Here is an 8,312-nt window from a genome sequence, read left to right as displayed (position 1 = left end):
TATCGGTAATGGAAGAACAATACCGATACTATAAGGGTAATTTGCAGGAAAATGTATGAATTGGATGAACAATATCGATACTTATTGAAGTAGTATTGATACTGATGTGGAGGTATCGATACCAGGAGTAAGGTATTGATATTGCAATTGAAATCGGAATTCCATAATGCCAAAATGGTATCGGTACTGAAGTGGGTATCGGTGCCATAGAAGAGAAGTATCAGTACTATAGGAGGGGTATCGATACTATTCAGTCTGAAATGTTAAATTAAGAGTTTTCATTCCGTTTATGTAAGTGTTAATTGGTTATTAGTTAATAGAAATTCGGTATTGATCTTAGACATATTGATATGTAGATTTGGATCGTAAGCGTACCGAAAGAATCAACATAGTACAAGATTGAACAAAAGGAAAAGGACTTCGTTTAGGACTTATGTGAGGCAAAGGTGAGTGCAATTTATTGTTTTATATTAGATACGGGGACGACTTGCGATAAGCCAACCTCAAAAGTGTTCGATCAAAAATAGTTTTATTTATTTTATTTTATGCAATATTTTTATGATGTTTTATATAAATTGTATTTCAAAAGTATTGTTTATTTTATTAACATATGAATGTGTTCCATGTGAAAGTGCTTTATATGGATGTTTTCTACGTGAAAATGCTATGGAAAAGTGTTATATGTGGATAAAAAACACTGGAATAAAGTAATGTGAAATAATTATATGGAATAAGACCAAAGTATATTTTATGATAATTAGGGGTATAGTTGGCATGCCAAGAGTAGAGGGTTCTACGCGATCCTTCGGGACAAACCTATGTGGCACTTCGGTGCATATTCTACGTGGCACTTCGGTGTATATTATATGAGCAGTATTGACTGCATTTAGTGAACAACCTCAATGTACTCATATACCTTGAGTTCTCAGTAATATGCGTTGGGCTAATATAACAAAGTGATATAAATTGAATAATTAGTAACATTATATGTTATTTTCATGAAATGTGTCTTGATTTCAATATGAAATGTTTTATATGGATTGAATAAGAAAGTGTTTTTAAATGTTTTATATGGATTGAATAAGAAAGTGTTTTTAAATGTTTTATTATTCTCATTATTGGCTCACTAAGTCAACGATTTAGCATGTAATTGTTTCACATGCATGTTCAAAGAGATCAGGAGATTAAGGCTAGGAAGGGACATCATATGCTTGAAGAAGATCAGATCATAACAAATTGAACTGTAGGTTTATTATCATTTTGTAATTTTTTTTGGCATGTATCATAAGGTTTTTAAATTATAATGCTCTGAGAAGTTTTGTAAACATACTATTTTACATTTATGTAAATTATCAAATATTTATTTTCATTGTGAATTATGAATTTTCAATAGTAATTTTGTTATAAGGGTTTCACCACTTAAATACCATTACAGGTTTCAATTTTCAATGAGTTTTTAAAAGAACCAGTGTTTTTGAAAAGTCAATGTGACACATCGGATTCGTATCCGAATCAAGTACGAGTTAGGGGTGTTACATTCTCTGACTCTGGGGAAGTCTCTATGTGATTCGAGACTTCATAGTGATTACTGTGTTTATTGCTTATTGGCTAGGGTTCTGATTGACCTAATATCTGACTCGGGTTCATTTCTGGACAGCGATCCTCTATTCTCTAATACTACGCTTTCTCTCAATTCGCCCTCGAATTAAAGGAATAACTATGTGTCCAACACTCTCGACCATTCTTGCGATATACAACACTACTGTCTCATAATCTGATTACTTGGTCATACCCCTCGTCGGTACACCCTGTGTATTGATCCTCCATTCATATTTGATTGTTACAAGCTTACTAAAGATATTTGGACACATTACGCCTGTTATGGTTACTCTGGTTGCAACTCACTCCTATAAGTGTCTCTGTGCCTCTTTGGCCATTTATGTCCCTCTCGAACTAAACTTTATCCTTACGGGCTATCCCAAACTCTTATAGACCTTAATCGGGTCGAATTTGACCACCTCCCCACTAAGCCACACATCCTTCTCACCAGAATTGATGATGATGAAGCAAAAGTAGAATCAAAGTGAGTACATCAAATCCTCAATTAGTTGATGATTGTACAATCAATCCCAGGTACCATAAACCATGACAAAAAGTCAACTCTTATTAACACACTAATTATCAATTAATGATACATAACTTTATTCTTTTTCTAACCTTGCAGAAATGCAACAAGATATCCAAGGATTGGAAAGAGAATTCAAGCATTTTCCATATACACATGCTTTTACTTAATTTGGATAGAATTTAAACAATTGTTAGACCTTAAACAATTGTTCGAATATTGTTTTTTAATATATTTATTCAAGTAATTCTTAAACTTATATTATTCATTCATATGATATATTGATACGACCATAATAACAAAACTCTACAATTTACTAGGCTAGTCATGTGCCTACAAAGCATCTTCCATAAACAAAGGCATTTCTAACAAAAATAGCATGAACAAAATGCATAAAATGGCTTTAGACGACCATCTTACAAGAAAATAGAACGACAACTTATACAGCTATTCACGTTCTTATTACGCAGCTTCACGAGCAAATGACAACAATTTGAACAAAATAACGTTCAAACAAAGCTCTAAATTTATTTCATTGATAGCATGAAAAAGACACTACGCATATGACAGGCACAATCTGACAATCTTACATCACACAAGAAAAAACAATTGAAAGGATGTAGGAAAGAGGTTCGGACCCTATTATGGTAAACTGATATTCGATACAAATGCTTCCACAGAAGTAGATCAATATTCTTCATCTTCATCTTCATCATCTCCACCTTCGGCACCAACTTCTTCATAATCCTTCTCAAGAGCAGCCAGATCCTCACGGGCTTCAGAGAACTCACCTTCTTCCATGCCCTCACCAACATACCAATGCACAAAAGCTCTCTTCGCGTACATGAGATCAAACTTGTGGTCAATCCGTGCAAACACCTCGGCCACTGCTGTGTTATTACTTATCATGCAAACAGCTCGCTGCACCTTAGCAAGATCTCCTCCAGGAACAACGGTTGGGGGCTGATAGTTGATACCACATTTGAAACCAGTTGGGCACCTGCACACTCCAAAGAATTTTCAGACATCAAGGTATTGGGCACAATGGTACATTCAAAATAATGTGCTGCAGTACATTAGCAATTTATAAGCCCGCATTAATCCTTGAGCATTCAATAACCTCCTAAAGGAATAAATATTAATACCTCATAGCACGAGATGCATAGGATATTCGTAATAGTTCATAAAGAATTTCAAACATTCAAAGAGGACAATAACTCATGACGGGGACAACTCGACTTTCAGCACGAGAGATTTAGAAAGTAATAATCAAAATCATTTTTTCTAGTTGTTTAACAACTTGAACTACAAAGCAGAAGTAGAAATGTTCTTTACCAGTCAACAAACTGCACAGTCCTCTTTGTTTTGATAGTAGCAACAGCTGCATTAACATCCTTGGGCACAACATCACCACGATACATCAGGCAGCATGCCATGTACTTCCCATGCCTAGGGTCACACTTCGCCATCATGCTCGAGGGCTCAAACACAGCATTTGTGATCTCAGGAACTGATAACTGTTCATGGTATGCTTTCTCAGCTGAGATGACAGGGGCGTATGAAGAGAGCATGAAATGGATACGAGGATATGGAACAAGATTGGTTTGGAACTCTGTAATGTCCACATTAATGGCTCCATCAAACCTCAAAGAAGTCGTCAAGGATGAAATGATCTGAGATATCAATCGGTTCAAATTGGTGTAAGTTGGCCTCTCGATATCGAGGGATCTTCGGCATATGTCATAAATTGCCTCATTGTCCAAGAGCACAGCCACATCTGTATGCTCAAGAAGAGAATGTGTGGACAGAACGCTATTGTAAGGCTCTACAACTGCTGTGAGACCTGCAATGTAACAAGAGAAAACCCTGAGTTCATCAACTTTCATGTATGTAAAAAAAAAACCTTTGGTCTCATCAAATTACTATTTTAACTTCTATAATTAACAAACTAGGTCACTTATGATAACTCCATTGAATAATTTAAACCAAAAGTTGTCTCAACATGCATACATGACTTATTTTCCAAACAAAATCAACTCTAGAGTTTCATGCCAAGTAACATATACACGAATTGGCACCGACTATTCCATTAGAACTACTCAACAGAGCTATCATAAGTAATCTTGTAAATTACCCCTACAAAATTGTTTCAAAGGCTACATATAAGTAGATATGGCGTACTGAAAATGGAGATGTTCATGAGTTAGCAGTAATCAAAACAGCCAAGTACCTGCGGTGAAGGATAGATGGTGAATCCAAGCTTAGATTCTTTCCATAATCTACCGACAAACGCTCCAACAACAAGATCCCAGACCGGATCCGGTTCCACCGCCGACAGCATTAAACACCATAAACCCTTGTAATCCAGTGCAGTTATCAGCTAACTTCCTAACTCGGTCAAGGCATAGATCCACAATTTCCTTGCCAACTGCAGAAAAACACAAAGCCTAATCAATGTAAGCCAACAAACAACAACAAATAAGTTAAGCACAGGAAAAAACGACGTTTTCTCACTCGTATAGTGCCCTCTGGCAAAATTGTTAGCAGCATCTTCCTTCCCAGAAATAAGCTGCTCGGGGTGGAAAAGTTGCCGGTAAGGACCGGTTCTAACTTCATCGATGACAGTGGGTTCCAGATCCACAAACACAGCTCTCGGCACGTGCTTTCCCGAGCCCGTTTCGCTGAAGAAAGTGTTGAAAGCATCGTGGGCCACACCCATTGAGGTATCGCTGCAATGCCATTACAAGATCCAGTTTCTTTTGTTAACAGAGAAATGGGTTAATGAATTTAGATCCCAAAAAGAGAAAAATAAAAGAAGAAAAAAGAAACCTGGGCATGGTTCCATCGGGGTGGATTTCATGTTCGAGACAGTAAAGCTCCCAGCAGGAATTCCCGACCTGGATACCGGCTTGGCCAATGTGGACGCTAATAATTTCTCTCATCGTTACTTGTTTTCTTGGTTTAGTCAAAACGGGTAAAAATATGGGATTTAGGGGATCCGATCCGATACAAAGGGATCTGAGCTAAATCTGATCGGATCTGATGGGAAAAGGAATGGAACTATAAAGAAGCAAAGGATAAGGAGTGAAGCGAACCCAAGGCCAAGAACGTGACAGTTATACAAAAATATGTGGCCTTTCAGGTCTGGAAATTACGAAATGGGCCGGCAAACCAACGAATATTGATCTGTCTATCTTATTATTATAATTAGGGTGTGTTTGGTTCACGGAATGTAAGATTACCAGTGGGAATAAAAGATTACCAGGGAATAGGATTACTGGGAATGTTACATTACTGTGTTTGGTTGGTTTGGCAGGAATGTAAGATTACAGTGTTTGGTTTGAGGAATAAAAGATTACTGGAATGTATATTTTACCAAATTGTCCTTGTTTTATATTTGTTTTTTAACAAGTGAAATTCTAAATATTTAAATAAAAATTATTTATATAAAAATTCTATTTGTTGATAATATATTACTTGAGTATTTAAATATATCATGTATTATTTTAATTTTAATTAATATTAATTTTTACATAATTTATGTAAAAATATATTAAAATTTTACATCAACATTTAACTAAATGTTTACATTGTGGAAATTCTTCATAGATATTCATAATAATAAAAGATGTAAATTATTTTTTTCTAATATATAATATTTATTATATCTTCTATATACAATAATTTATTTATTTATCTTTTATATTTATACTTAATTATGCATACTTTATCATTATTATTTATCTCATTAATTATATTACAAAAACATAATTCAAATAAGTAAGAAAATATAACACTAAAAATCATATTATCTATAATTTTATATTTCACCGTCATTCATCATTATATTTGTTAATATTTTAATAAAATGTTGTTGTCTTCTCATTGTGCTTTAAAATTCATTATTTTTTTTGCAATGCTTAAATAAAATAAAACATTGCTTTTCTGCTGTCTCAATGGATCATGTGTAAATCTTGCATACAAAACAAATATGGCTTAGAGCTATAGAAGTTTTCTTCATCTCAGGAAACGAAACAGTGATCCACCGAGAAATCCCACGAACTGATGTACGACGACGGTGGAATCATGTTGGGGTCATAGAACGTCTCAACGCTTGAAGAGCTCTGGTGTCCGACCTCAACCTTATCAAATGAACAAGTGCGAACACTGAAGCTAAAACCATTGCAACGACAACGGAATTCGAAGAAGAGGATGAGATCGAATCCGTTTCTTTGAAGATTTTATTTGATGGTAACGTAAGTTAGGGGGCATAAGGTATAAACAGTTACATTTAGATGGTATAATTTACACGATGATAATAAAGTAAAGACGCTGAACATCAAGTAGAAAGATAGTGAACTGGTTTCTTTATCTAAGGCACAAAATTTGATCTTTACTCCTTTCAACCTACTTTCTATCAACAAAAATATTATACAAAAATTTTGTAATTTGGTGAAACAAGCATGGAGCTGTCACTAGATTTGTCCATGGTTCAAATTATTATTTAATTTTTTTAATTCTTTTTTGTTGTCTTCAGGTTCCAAGTCTTCTTCCCGACTAAACCGGACCGACTCACGTCGCACATCTAATTTGGTATATGAGTCACTCAACGGGAATTTACATGTAAATCCAATAGTAAAAGAGAATATTATTCTCCTTAATGGGATTGAAACACAACTATAACTTTCATTAATATGTTGAGTAACATCAGTAGTATAAAAGACTATTATTCTTCCTAAAAGATTCGGGTTCCAAACAATTTCTGTAAAACGTATATATATATTATTAATAGGCTAAAAAGATTTTGAACAAATAGTATCTTATTCACCTCAAAAACAACTCTTCTAGAATTGATCAAGCCAAATCTATATGAAATTGCAGTATGATTTCCCATGAACTTGAAGATCATATATGTATGTTCATGTTCGAAAGCGCATCGAAAACTTGTTCCTATAAAGAAAAACGAAGGCAACATAATCAGAAAGCAAGACGAGATGCTATGCGTACATGTGAAACTATATAGTTTGATCACATCACATACAACCTCATCCTAGATCAGGGACCATGAAGTACTCGTCGTCATCGTCTGGGATCTCGATTCTAGGCTTCTTAAGAGGCATGGGTAGGTCGGTATGTGCTAAAGCCTCCTGAGGCAATTGATCACCGAAAAGACCAATGTCTGCCAGCCATTCAAGCTCTCCAAGCTCAAACTGCTCTTTCTGCAACAAAACAAGGAACAAAAAAATTATTGGAAGACGAATAAAATTCAATCGAACTCGAATCGTAGTGTTGGATTAATAATAGTTTCTCACCTTGTTTAGAGATTGAATGTCCGAGAGTTCTAACAGATCATCAACAGCCCATTGGGAAGCAAAGCTTGAGTGCTGATGTGCGGCGTTTTCATTGAAGTCTGAGGTGCACTCTTGTTGGGTGGCTCCAACACATTGTTTTCAGTCTTTTTATTGCAACTCGAACTCAAGGCGACTCAGATTTCGGTGGCGAGGAACCTTTGGTGGTTCGCGGCAAGGCTACCGACAGGATGGATCTGTTCGTCGCAATCACGGTAGAAAAGGGCTCTATCTTCAACACAAAGATGAAAACTGCTTTGTCCTGTATGACATATGCACAAGATTCACAGTCTATGTTAGAACATTCAACTCAGCATGTATTAAGAGGATTCAAATCCATAGTACGACGTGATTAATTTCTTATACTATTACTATGTTCGGATTTCGTAACGCTAGTGATAAATAAGATTACAAAAATTCATGAAATAAACCAGAAAAAGCGAAATTCTGAACCTGGCAAATATCACAAGGAGGAAGCTTGTTGGAAAGGCACTGAAGGAGAAGCCTTGGTGCTTGCTTGCAAGCTTGTTAGCTGCATGAACTTCAATGTCACATTTAGCACAAAGGCAGCCTCATCTGCACAACATATCACTGTTGCTTGTGCTCTTTCACAAACATCACACTAGATTTTCATTTTCTTTTTCTTTCACTAAGCTTGGATCTTTTGATTGAAATCACTCTTCCAGACCAAATATTTCCCCTTGTTTCAGAATTCAAGAGGAACCCATTGTTCAAAACCTTGAGACAATGATGAAAAACTGGACCCCAAGAAGTAAAAAGGTTCTCTCTTTTTTTCCTGAGAAACAAACACCCAAGTAATAGAACAGAGGATATTCAGA

At 35.5% G+C, this 8,312-nt stretch overlaps 2 pseudogenes; both read right to left on the bottom strand.

Annotated features, from left to right (window-relative positions):
* Window positions 1–2,630: 2,630 nt before the first annotated feature.
* LOC120124469 lies at window positions 2,631–5,200 on the bottom strand (annotated as a pseudogene).
* Window positions 5,201–7,166: 1,966 nt separating this feature from the next.
* LOC120124467 lies at window positions 7,167–8,107 on the bottom strand (annotated as a pseudogene).
* Window positions 8,108–8,312: the final 205 nt, after the last annotated feature.

The sequence above is a fragment of the Hibiscus syriacus genome, unplaced genomic scaffold, assembly GCF_006381635.1.
Source record: "Hibiscus syriacus cultivar Baekdansim isolate YM2019G1 unplaced genomic scaffold, ASM638163v2 tig00110418_pilon, whole genome shotgun sequence".
Taxonomy (NCBI): Eukaryota; Viridiplantae; Streptophyta; class Magnoliopsida; order Malvales; family Malvaceae; genus Hibiscus; species Hibiscus syriacus.
Note: the sequence above shows the minus strand (reverse complement) of the source record. Positions and strands in the feature narration are given on the sequence as shown.